The following is a 13,145-nucleotide window of genomic DNA, read 5'->3' as shown; positions in this document are numbered from 1 at the left end:
GAGGAAAGGCAATTGTAAATGGCCCTTTTTGATAACATTGAGACATAGAATGGAAAAGTACATGATATAATTACGTTTTTTGAGAAGAAGAAAAACATTACCATTCAAAGAAGAAGAAGAAGAAGAAGAAGATCTTTCCTATAAACAGATACATACTGGGAACCAGAGCTCCTTTAGATTAATTATAGTTTATTAATGAAATATCAATTGCAAAATCTCACATGCATAATTATTTACAGGGTGAAATAGAGATTTTGCCAAAGGTGGGTGATGATCCATTCACTCCTTCAGGGTGGGATAGCAGCTCCCTACATGCATATTTGTTTTGTCATCTAGTTTGTAATAGCTCTAGGAGGACAAAACATGTTGGTGGGGGATAACTTTAATCAGCATCATCATATCCAGTTTAATGCTATATTTCGAGTTCTGGAACCCCTGAAGTATTTTGATATAAAGTTAGAGGAGTCATGTTATCCCTTCCATTTTTATTCTAAAAATGTTCAGGAAGCAACCAATTATGATGTGCTTTGGGATTTGTTCATATTAGTTCCACATTGAAATTAATAGTAAACAGGGAATTGCCGCCATGTGCCATCTTTTTTCTTTACAAGGACCACCGGGGAAGAGAAGGGGCTGGTGCTGGGCCTTATAATGCCCTCTTGCAACATTTCAGTAACTAATCTTTCAATCTCAGATTTCTGAAAATGGGAGTAGCGGTACGGCTTCACATTCACTGGTTGGGAGCTCGGTTGTAGGTGAATGAAGTGGTCTTGGGCTCTGGAAGGAGGCAACCCTTGAGGAATACCAAAGACGGAATCAAACGATTGGAGAAGGTCATTGAGCTTGGCATTATCACAAACAGGGGTAGGATGTGAAGTTGGCTGGAATTCTATATGAAACAATGCTGTTTGTGAATAACTCTTTGCCCTCAGTCTAGAATTCCTCTCCTTACGAATGTACTTCTTTCTTTAAAAAAAAGAAGAAGTTATAAAGCATTCTTTTATTGGTCGCCCCATGCATCGCACGGGTGTCCCACTAGTTGTTCAAATGTATTCATAGGCAAATGTGTTTGTTTCTTGCAGGGATGCTGTTTGTGAATAACTCTTTGCCCAAGGATGGGGGAAAAGGAATTTCAGGCTAAATACAGTGCATCATACTATATCACATGTGGAAATGAAATTTGATAGTGTTGTCTTGGTTGGGTGTCGATTCTATGTATCCTAATTTGACTTTACAGTAATCAACAAGAATGAATGAAGGCGAAAAGTCCAGTGATGTAAACACTTTTTTTTTTTAATGTTGATGTGAACATTGATCGATTGAAATAGTATAGTTTTTGGTTTTTATAAATGTGATATGTATATAACAGGTTCTAATTGTAAAACAGGTTATGTATCAAACAAATTTGCTATTCCCGTGTTTTGGGATCTGCTGAAAATTAAATTAAAAAAACAAAAACTGTAACTTTTTGCGGCGGTCATGACCGTTGCTGTATGCTGCAAAACCCAGTTCATTGTTAGATATTTAGTAGCGGTTGTCACCGCTGCTAATGGTACCGCTAGTGTATGCAACATCTTTAGCAGCGGTTACGACCTCACTTCCGCATCTGAGGAATCAAACACACCAATAGAACCGTAGTATGCCCACATAACACCCCCCTTATCATTGTGACAAACCCCTCCTACTCCTCCCGGACCCGGATTGCCGGAACTCGCACCATCGAAATTAACCTTATACATGTTTTGAGCAGGGGGCTTCCACCTTTGCAAAATAAGATCTCTGCGCTCAACACTAAAGCACACCTTCCGCCAACCTTCCCAAAGATCAAAAGCCGATACAAACCGGAAGGATATGAGGAATCTCACCCAAGATATAACCAAGGTGATGATCTTCAAGTAAATCCAATGAGGATTCATGGCTTTCCCCTCAAAGACTCTAGAGTTCCTCTCCTTCCATATAGACCACCACGTAGCTAGTAAACAAAAATTCCACAAGGTTTTTCCTTTTTCCTTCCAAGGAACCCCTCCCCATTGGTGCAATAGCGACGAAATAGATTTTGGAAAAACCCAACAAATCCCAAATCTCATGAAGATGAATTGCCATATGATCCTAGAGAACGAACAATGCATAAACAAGTGATCCACAGATTCCCCATCTTGCAGACATAGTGGGCAATGATCAATAAGCCACATACCACAGTTTCTCAGAAAATTAATAGTTTGTATTCTATCACGACAAACCGCCCAACCAAAGATACAAACTCTAGGTGGGCAATGAAATTTCCATACCTTTGCCGAACATGAAGGGTTAGAAATGGGCATAATACTTTTATAGAAAGATTTAACCGAGAAAGTCCCAGAAGGTTCCTCAATCCAAAGCCTTTTATCCTCCCCATTCCTTTTAATGTAACAACCCTCAAGAAGGGCCCGCAGGTTAGAGACCAATTCCACCTCCCACTCAAAAAATGATCTTCTAAACCCAGGGTTCCACACAAGAACACCCTCATTCCACTCAAAGCAATCGCTAACAAAGGCCTCCCTATTTGAAGCCATATTGAATAATCTCAGAAATCGACACGTAAAGGACACATCCCCACACCACACATCCTGCCAGAATGATATTCTATCACCCCTATACACTATAAATCTAACCTTTTAACTTGAAAAGAGAAGACATTTTTAGAATGTCTCTCCAAACCGACAACCCTTTTTTTGCAAACAAGTCCAAGGATTCCCATCTCCCCACATCACATCCATACTTACTTCTAATGACCTTGACCCACCCAAATCTCCATAACCATTTACCCAAGAGCGCATGATTAAAATCTCTAATTCTCCTGATACCCAAACCACCCAACTTGATGGGGACACAAACCTCCTCCCATTTGACCAAAGCAATTCCTCTCTTATCCTCATTACCACCCCACAAGAATCTCCTCTGGATCTGTTCAATCCTAAGGGAGATACTAATAGGGCATTTAAATAAAGACATGAAGTATATAGGTATATTGGACAATACCGCCTTAACCAGCACAAGCCTACCACCACGAGAAACAAGATTCATTTTCCATGTACCTAATCTTCTCTCGATCCTCTCAACTATAGGAACCCACAGATCTTTATTCGGTCTACCAACCCCTAACGGAAGGCCCAAATATGAGGAAGGCAACGCGTCCAGCTGACATCCCAGAATCACAGCAATTTCCAGAGCCCTCTCCTCAGGAATATTCAAGGCAAAAATTTTGGACTTGTGAAAATTAGATTTTTGGCCTAAAATGAGCTCATAGCATCTCAAAATGGCTTTTAAGTTTCTCACTTGCCCAATCTCCGGCTCAACGACCCTCTCTCTCTCAACCCTTTTCTTTGCATCTTCCCCCTCATCTCTTAAAATCCCTCAAAATCAGTTACAAATGAAATAACCTCTTCCATTCTAAACGAACAAGACTCTTTTCATTTATATTTATTCATTTCTTCTTCTTTTTTTCCTGCTTCTTCCTGGCTATTATCTGCTTCAAGAAAGGCATAAACTCCACACACCCAGCAACATTTTCTCATCACAGAGTTTAATCACAGTACTCTTCAAATGGCCTTGAAGTTTCTCTTGGCCAAATTTTAATCTCTTTTCAACATTTTCTCATATCCAGTTTATACCATCCATTTCCGATTGCTATGAGCAATCACCCCAAACAGCCCCTTGGTGGAATTCAGGTGATAATCCTAATTCCATTGTACCTGGCCCATATGTCCCATGGTAATAGGACAAGAACGTAATTCTGTTTTTCTATATCATCAGGAAATTGGGTTAATTGACTTTGTATTTTATTTTTATGATTGAAAATTTAAACGGAAAGTGGGTAGGTTTTGTCTTTTCCCATTTGATTTTCTGCAGATTATTGGGAGGATGGATCCATGAATTTTTGGAGATGGGGTTGAAGGTGAAAACGTCGGGTTCGGAGGGAGCTTTGTGTGAAAACAACTAATTACTCAAAAGGCTTAATTTGTTGGGTAATTAATTAAGGTTCATTCTTGGGGATTTTTTTATGTATATGAATGTCTTTTCTGCTATTGTTTTCTTTTTATGTCTTCTTTAATTCTATTATTTTGTTTGTCGCCCCTTGGCAATTTAACATAAAGCCATTCAACAGCGCACTTTTTCAGGAGAGAACAGCAACCTAGCATCAGACTTTGACATTTTCTGTGTGTGTGTATTTTGACTATTTTCTCCCCCATGAACTATTGACTTCCAGCTATTGATTTTATCTATGACTTATGTTCAATCTGGATGGATTTTAAATTTTTTTACATTTTAGTTATTGGATGTTAAGAAGTTGAGTCCCTGTTGTTTAAGATATAAAAGAAACCAGGCTTTTCTTTGAGACATTATTGAATCCAAGCACATGAATTTGATTAACTTCACTTATGTTCATGGTCTTCTAATTGCAGTTTAATTTCTCTTAGTGGAATCCTAAATGAGGCATTAAGGATCATCAAGGGTCTACGAGCATCCGATAAAGGTCATTTCCTTGGCATTTAGCACTGCATAAAGTTTCTCCTGGGATTATAACGTGGTTTGATGGTAAAAGCAAGTGGGGGCACAAATTGTTGATATTGCTCCTTTTATTCCATTTTTCATTTTTTTCTTCCTCTTCCTTCTTGTTTCTTTTATTCCATAAATGGGCTTCTGTGTATTCTTCTTTGAAAAATTCAAGTATATTTTTAAATATGCACACACATGTCAATACATCAGTGTACCTTTCACTGATGAAAACACTGCATTATTTTGAGATTTAAGGGTTTCTGTTCACTTTTATTTTTATTGTCTTGTTGCTTTTATTTTGAGACCGATCTAGAAGAGCATAGCTTTTTTATTTGTTTTTATTTTATTTGGAGTACCTTCCCCATGCTACCTTTCGAGTTCCAATCTCAGAAAACCACCAACGTCAGTTCCAATGGGAGACCTCCAAACTGACTTTCTTGACAATAACAGTCTTACTCAACCCCCTAAACCCAGAAGAATTCAGAGAACTAGGGCACATGATTATCGATTTCTTTGCCGAGTACTACCGTGACATCCAAAAATACCCAGTTCAAAGCCAGGTAGAACCCGGTTACTTACACAAACTCCCAAGGGAAATCGGCCCTTACAGCCCCAAACCCCTTGAAACCATCCTCCAATATGTTCAAACCGACATAATTCCCAGCATTACCCACTAGATGAGCCTCAACTACTTTGATTACTTCCCCTCTCGCAGGAGCACCGCCGGCTTCCTCGGCAAGATGCTCAGCACCAGACGCATTGCGTGCTCCAGAAAGCCTCCCATATTACCAGAATCCACCCGGACAACTTCTGTGCAGTTCGGACTAGGGGTGGACATGGTTCGGTTCGGTTCTGGGGTAGACCTAGGATCGAACCATATGCAACCGGTTCCCAAAATTTGGAACCAGAACCGAACCACTTATTGTTGGAACCTAACCAGAACCGAACTTGATCGGTTCGGTTCTAGGTTTACCCAACCTTTATTTTATAAAATTTTCCCCATTTATTGGATGAATGAATGGAATGCATGGGCTCATTTATCATACTATGGAAATAAATTTTTTCCCATTTATTTGAGGAAGCATGTTTCTATTTCTATGCAAGGTGCTTAAGGGTTTGATATATCTTCATCGAGCATAAGTAAACCATTCTCACGGAACCATTATGGGGAGGGGGGTGATTTTATCTGTTAGGGGTTTCATCACTCTCGGTTCTAGGAACCCAAACCCAGAACCGAACCAAGTGCAATCGGTTCCCAAACATCTGAACCGGAACTGAACCATTTAAATTTGGAACCGAACCAAACTAGATAGGCCAGTTCGGTTCGGTTCTTCGGGTTGAACCGGAACCATGTCCACCCCTAGTTTGGATGAGGGGATGGTTTCACTTTCTCACCGGAATCCTTCTGTAAAGCAATTGTAAACGACGTGAAGGCCAGACTTACCTCACTTTTTCTAACTGCCACGGTGGGGACAACGGCGTCAACTTCCGTTGACCCGCTGGGCCCATTGTTTCACGTTGCGATAGAGTATGGGATGTGGATCTACGTCTCTGTGCGTACGCCGGCAGCGCGCATCTGTTCGGAGTTCAGGCACTATATAGATGGTGTGGAGAAAGCTGACTCGATTAGTCTAAATGCACAAAAGTGGTTCTTTAAAAACTTGGAATGTTGTTGACTTTGGGGTGAAGGACCCTAGTTCGCTTGTGAAGGCTCTTTCAACTAAGGCTGAGTTCTTGAAGAACAAAGCAACTGAATGTAGACAAGTTATTGACTACAAAGACTGGCAAATTGGATTTAGTGGACGTTTTGGAGCCATGAAGCTGTGGCTCGTTCTACGTTCCTATGGTGTGGTCAACCTATATAGATTCTTAAGGGCCCATGTCAAGATGGCTAAGCACTTTGAAGGACACTTCCGTCAATGGACAAGAGGTTTGAGATAGTGGCCCCTAAGACCTTTGCCATGGTGTGCTTACGGAGGAATGCCGTATGAATTCGTTATGGAAAGTCATTTATGCTTCGTTTGGTTACACAAAAGCTCGACAGCCACTTACGCTTGTGACCAGAAAAGTTTTGTGCGAGTGAGTGATACCGTTTTCTTCCTCTCCAACCGACGAGTGACCCCCTAAAGTTTCAAATTGATCTGACATCAAGAGAGGGAGACCGAAGCTTTCAAAGTTGAGTGGCAGTTCTGTAAATTTTTTGAACCAGTAAATTTATAGAAAGGGCGACTCAACTTTGAAAGCTCCGGTCTCCTTCTCCACCTTTCCGTGATCAACTTGAAACTTTAGGGGGGTGACTCATCGGTCGGAGAGAAACAAAACGGTACCACCCACTCGCCAGAAAACTTTTCCGGTTGCTGGCGGTAAGTAGTTTTCCGGGAGTTTGCATAGGTAAGCTCCCTATGCAAACTGTTCCCGTTTCCGTTAAAATTTAATGGTTTTTTCTTTCACTTTTATACGTCTACTTCAAACACTTTAATAGTTTTTATTTTTCTCTCTTTACCAATCTCATCAAACATGTGCCATCTGCTATCACTTACGGTCTAATAACTTAAGGGGCTGTTTGGATTCGCGGATTTTAGAATCCAGCTTTTAGTTTGAAAACAGTGTAAAAGAGGGTTCATGATGAAGCTGCTGTATGCTCAGAAATCCAGGTTTTAGAAATCTTTCCCCCATCCTGAGATTTCTAAAACCTAGTATCCAAACGGCTCCAAATAATAATGTATAAACCATCTATAGAGAGTAATAAAAAAAAATGTACTATTACTTAAGAGATGTGACAATCCATCCTTGCAATACCAATCAGTGTTTCATTTTGATTATCTAAGAGAGTGTTTGGAAGCATGTAGAGTAGCAGGATATGTAAAATGCATGGAGGAGTATAGAAGAGGATAATCGTGATTTTACAAAACCGACAATTGTACCATGTCCTTTTTGGTAAAATCTCGGCTACATCCTCTATTGTCTTTTTCCTGGTTTCTTAATCGAGATGGGTTTTGGATGTTGTCTCCTTCCACGCGCGATTCATCTGCCTTGAATTCAAGCCTCAACCGAATCAGAGGGAATGGTTCTGGCAACGGTCCATGATGATCTCAAAATCCATGCAAATTGGAAACCTAACAGGGCGTTATGGAAAAGGAGGAGCAGGGGATTCAACTTTTAATTATACGAGCGAATATCTTGGAATGGAGGGACATGAGCTGTATAGACTAATATGACGGAATATTGTTAGTTACGTTGATTTGGTTGAATTACTAGCATAAAATAGTCATATGTTGGCCTCAGTTTATAGATGGTTTAAAAACTTCGACTGACTTCATAACAAAGAGGTCATCCATTATTCAGTATTGGAATATGGACAAAGAGAGTGTTATACCTAGAGAATTTTGGTTCTCTAATTTGCCTTGCTATATTCTGGGTGTTACTGTTGAGACAATTACCCATTGAGTGGAGGCGGGAAGCCGCGGTTTTTTTTTTTTTTTTAACACAACAACAAAAGCTCTCCCATCCGATTTGTAGTTGCTGAATGGGGAATATTCTGCATTTTGTTGGGTCGATCTTATTTTTATGAATGGTTTGGGTCATCATCAGATAAGTGTGGCCTCTATTTGTTAGGGTATCATCGATCCATACCGTCCGGCCCGAGGAAACCTTTGCACGCCTCCCTTACCTTTTTGGGAGGCCTATGCCCCATAGAAACTGTCTACCTGAGGCTGCCCTTTGGCCCGTAGGTCCTGACACAAAGTTAAAACTCTAGCTCTTCCAGAGTGATATCTCACTGATAGCTCGGCCTCCCGCAAGGAGTCCTTCTTTGTCCATCCTCCTAAGCTGCGCAGGAAAGGCCCAAAGCCAAGCCCAGAGAACAGTGAAGCTTCATAGGGTCTTTCTGTCTAGGTGCAGGTAGTCCACATCTTCAATGACATGTCTATTTCACCGAGATCAACTGGCTAATCGGATCCTAATTTTCTCTTACAATCGGATCCGATTGTGTGTCAATGGTCCATTGATGCCCCTACTATTTCTCTTTTTGCTCCGCCAAGGAAAAATGCTTCCATGCACTTATCATGTGTTGGCAAGCTGGGTGTAGAAATCAGTCGTTGTCTATAATTTATATATGTTCTTACATTATTTAATGGTTTAGAATTTAGAAGAGTCTCTCTCTCTCTCTAAATGTGGGCGTATAGAGAAAAGAAATAGAAATGTGAGTAAACTTTAACGTTAAACCTTTTGTAATGGTGTTTCTCTTTCACACAACACAGGGATTGCTTTAGGCACAGACAAGGAAGGTTGGTGCAACAAAGCGAGTGAGAAATTTCAAGGGTTGGCTGAAACAGTTTTTCCTTTTATCTTACACCTATCGATGACAGATCACGTCCAAGTGATATGAAGAACGTGTAGATTAGTTAATGGATGCTGACCCAATGGCATACGACCTGGAGATTAATTCTAGAAGCTCTATGATTGATGGCTATGATTGTCCAATCACAATGAACGTGGTGATTGGTCCAACGAAATGGTTGGTCTACATCATTTTGGTTATGTGTGCCAGATTCGACCATCACTGGTAGGGAGGATAGAGAAGCCTTTTACAGCTTATATTCTACAATAGACTTCACTTTAAGCCTGCTGGAGCTTATATTCTACAAAAGACTTCACTTTGAGTCTGTTGGGACCTAGGTAGAACTCACCCTTTAAAGCTAGCCGTTATGGGAGGGTGTCCAAGTCCTTAATTATAAGCCCATCTATATCTCTTTCACTTTTCCAATGTGGGATCTTTACTTTTGCGTGGAACTCCGAACAATCTGCCTCTCCACGCTGAAACAACATGGGAACTATGAGATATTCCCAGAGGAATTTTCTCCATCCTCAAGGGCACACAGAGGTTGTCACGCCCCGAACCCAAAATCCAGGGTCCGGCACACGTGACAGGCGCCGCACGCCCATAGGGTCGCCCCCACAAGCATGCAAGGCTTCCTCACAACCAACTATTCTCAATATTCATATCGATTAATAAATGCGGAAATTTTAGTCTCAATTAAAGCTCCAATGAAATATATCTATAGCTCCATAATTATAAATCCAACAATAATTATTCCAAGACAATCACCTTAATAAAATAACAAAAGTTTCTAAATTGGAATAATGAAATAAAGAAGGAATTCTCCTAGGCTCCAATCCAAGTGCCTGATCTCAGCAAGTCTACTGCCGCTCCTCTATATCTGAAAATTGTTAAACCACATAATGAGCTAACAGCCCAGCCGGTTTTTCAAATCCAAGCCAGCTAATAGGAAAACGAAAACAATGCTGGTGTGGAAAAGAAGTAACATGCCATAAAATTTAGCCAATGCAGAAATTGATAAGAATCAAGAAAATCATTTCTACATAAGATATATAAGAAAAATACATGTTTTTACAAAAACAGTTCCAACCACTCGGTTATGCAGTTTTTCACTTTGAAATCAATAACAAAGAATATATATTTTCAAACACTTGGTTTTGCATTTTTCCACTTGGAAATCAAATACTTAACAGTCTTCTCTGTGGCCAATTTCCAACCTTATTGGCAAGTAGCGTAACCCAAGGCGAACACTCGTTATCAGGACTCACAGGTCCTAAAGCGCGCAATGTAATATTATCAATAGCCAGAGGACTCCCTACTGGCCGCCCGAGACAACCTTACGGGCAGATAAAATTTGACCGGTCTACGTGATCACGTCCAGTGTACTCACCCACTGGCAGGTTGGGCACTTGATCCCCACCAGAGATCAACCTTACTGGCGGAAATCCATTCCATACCAAGACTGTATACAAATATAAAGAGAAGCAATTTAATGTTTGCAATACTGTGCCATAAATTTTGTAGACGTTTCAAACCATTGGGGGCTCCCCCGTTCCGAACCATTGAAACCATATCATATATAAAATGTTTTTCAATAGTGTTTCATGAACTTGAGTTTCCAAAAATCATGTTAGTCACAAAGCTCTTTTCTTATTTTTGTATAGATAAGGAAGCATGTTAAGACTAAAGCATTTCATGGATAATGGCAATTCAATCATTTGGAATGACATGCTAAAAGAAAACAGTGAGAAACCTTTTCAAAACATGTTCCATAAAATGAACTGTAATAAAAGCTTGCAACAAATCTAAATATATGCAAATATACGTAATACACTGACATATGGTAGGATCACCTACCTTAAGCGCAATCTCCAAGAATTACTTTGCAAGGTCAAGATTGATGCAGGTGTAACTACTAGGTCAGTTAATACCCAAGTCTAGGGAAGGATCAACTTCTTTAAGGAATTCCGTCGAATACCCTATGTAGCATCAAATTCCAATAAGGATTTTATTCTAGAAGATATCAACTAGTAAAAATCATTTAGGCCTCGGATATGGTTCAAATATGATCACCGAAACCACTAAGCTCCATAGTTTGTGATAAAAGCCAAAGGTCAGACTAAGGAATTCAACTTCCTGGACATTTTAGTACCCATAACTCAATTGGAGACATCATAACCAATGTTGGTTCTATTATTAGAGAATAGCCATAAGGCATAGCATGATGATCTAAACCGTCCAATTCATGCCTAGGGTAGCCAAATGCCTTATGGAGTGAAATTAATTCACTTTTGGTTCCATTTATGAAAACTTAATGATCAGCTATAGTGGAAATTGAGAGGGCTTTTACAATCAATTTGTACTGTCCAAAGAAGACATTTAAATTAAAATGCCGCCTTTAAACAATGGCTAGGGATTTGTTAATTTTTAAGACAAATTACATTTTTTGAAGCTAAATCTCAAGATTAACAAAAAGATCCCCCCTAAAGCATAGAGAGATGAGAAAGAGGTTGGTGGATAAAATGAGACCTAGAGTTATCGGACTGTTGGGGTGGAAGGTTACTCACCTCTCGTTGGAAAGACCAAGCAATAGTAGGCTTTTTCCCGGTTGAGAAGGAACGGCGACAACCAATTGTGGTTGTGTCAAAGGTGATGAGATGGAGGGTCCAGAGACAACAAGCTTCCTCTTGCACTTTCCACCAAAGACGACACAGAACTTCCAAGGTATTTCAAAACCCCAAGAAAGGAGGCTAAACAATGCAAATGAATGGCGGACGGGGCTGAAACAACTAGCAATAGGGGCTGCTTGTATTGAATTAGAATCCATTGGCATTGATTTTAGGGGATGTTGTAGATGAGGGCACAAATACAAAGTGGTTGCTGTCATTCAAGGAAGAGGGGGGAAATGATGCCTTGAAAGAGAACTAATCTAGTCTCTGATATTATCTTCAATTGAGAGAAAAGACCAACAATGGTCTCTTGTCCAAACTCAATCCTCTTCATACATGCTAGGTGACTCATTTTTCCATAAGGCTTGATTTGTAAGAAAGGCAACTGCCTTGATCGACCATGCAACAATTAAATTTGATTTGGCAAAATTTCCTTGCATATGACAAAAAGGTAAGCAATTTAATTGGGTTAGGTAACTTGCCTTCCTTGCCCATGGCCAACCCAACACAACAATCCAAATTGCCTTGCTTGTCCACCATGCTATATTTAGTTAAGAAATTAATTGGCTATTCTTATGGCAACAAATCATGGCCATCCAAAATTCAAAGAAGGCACTAACGGATTTGGTCATCTCTCTTACTTTCCCTTTATAAACAAGATTGATATGGGAATATCATTCTTTACACTTTCCTTTAAGAACTTCTATTTAGGATCCTACAGTACCTTACTAGTCCAATAATCATCATGGCCTTTAAAAATTAAAACAATTCTAATTCAATTTCTAGTCACCGAAATTGAAATCCCTAATGAGCACACAAAAATCTTGTCCTTACTTTATTTATGGCATTTGCTTAAAAGCATAGCTACTTTTAGTAAAACATCAAATACCTGATTTTGATAATGACACCCTACTCAAAAAAACTACCACTTTTAAAAATTACCCTATTCTAGAGGCATGAGTTTTGGTAGGGACACTTATTTCCAAGCAAATATTCCTAATTTTGATTTTAGTAACGACACTCATTCCAAGGAAATTAATCATAAGTCCATTTGATAATAACACCCATTACAAGTAGTTAAAACATGTTCAAGCATTGGGGCTGGGTGTTACAGGGGTTACCACATCCTCGCTCTGATACCACTTGTTAGGATCTGGGTAGAACTCACCCTTAAAAGCTAGCTGCTAAGGGGAGGATGCCCAAGTCCTTATAAGGCCATCCACATGTCTTTCACTTTTCTGATGTGGGATCTTTACTTTCGTGTGGAAACCCAAAGTCTAATAATCAGTTTTGGACTTGCAATCCGTTTTCGAAATCCAAAACAAACAGAGCCTTGGCCGTCTGTAACGGTCTATAATGGTCCAGACGGGGTATGCATCTCTTACTTTTATGAAAGCTCGCTTTGATATCTGTCTTTACGAAAGAAAACAAAACATGTGAATGGTGGTTTAGAAGGATGATTTTAACCTTGTAATTGGTGGCCTATAATGAAATATCAGAGAAGTATCAATTTGCAATTTGTAATTACCTTTCATGGTTAGAAGGACCACACACAGCCATTATTGGTCCAGAAGCTCGCTTTCTCAACCCTTTCTTTGTGA

General features: G+C 39.7%; 1 long non-coding RNA gene across 1 annotated transcript; it reads right to left on the bottom strand.

Moving 5' to 3' along the window:
• Nucleotides 1–9,571: 9,571 nt before the first annotated feature.
• On the bottom strand, nucleotides 9,572–11,957 carry LOC143862422 (uncharacterized). Its single transcript, XR_013240296.1, has 3 exons — nucleotides 11,443–11,957; nucleotides 10,733–10,854; nucleotides 9,572–9,755 (listed from the first exon to the last, which is right to left on the bottom strand). It is a non-coding gene; the product is annotated as an uncharacterized LOC143862422 (long non-coding RNA).
• Nucleotides 11,958–13,145: the final 1,188 nt, after the last annotated feature.

This window comes from Tasmannia lanceolata, unplaced genomic scaffold (assembly GCF_043159265.1).
Source record: "Tasmannia lanceolata isolate RefF3 unplaced genomic scaffold, GAP_Taslan_0.1 ptg000037l, whole genome shotgun sequence".
Lineage (NCBI taxonomy): Eukaryota > Viridiplantae > Streptophyta > Magnoliopsida > Canellales > Winteraceae > Tasmannia > Tasmannia lanceolata.
This window is presented reverse-complemented; position numbering and strand designations above follow the sequence as displayed.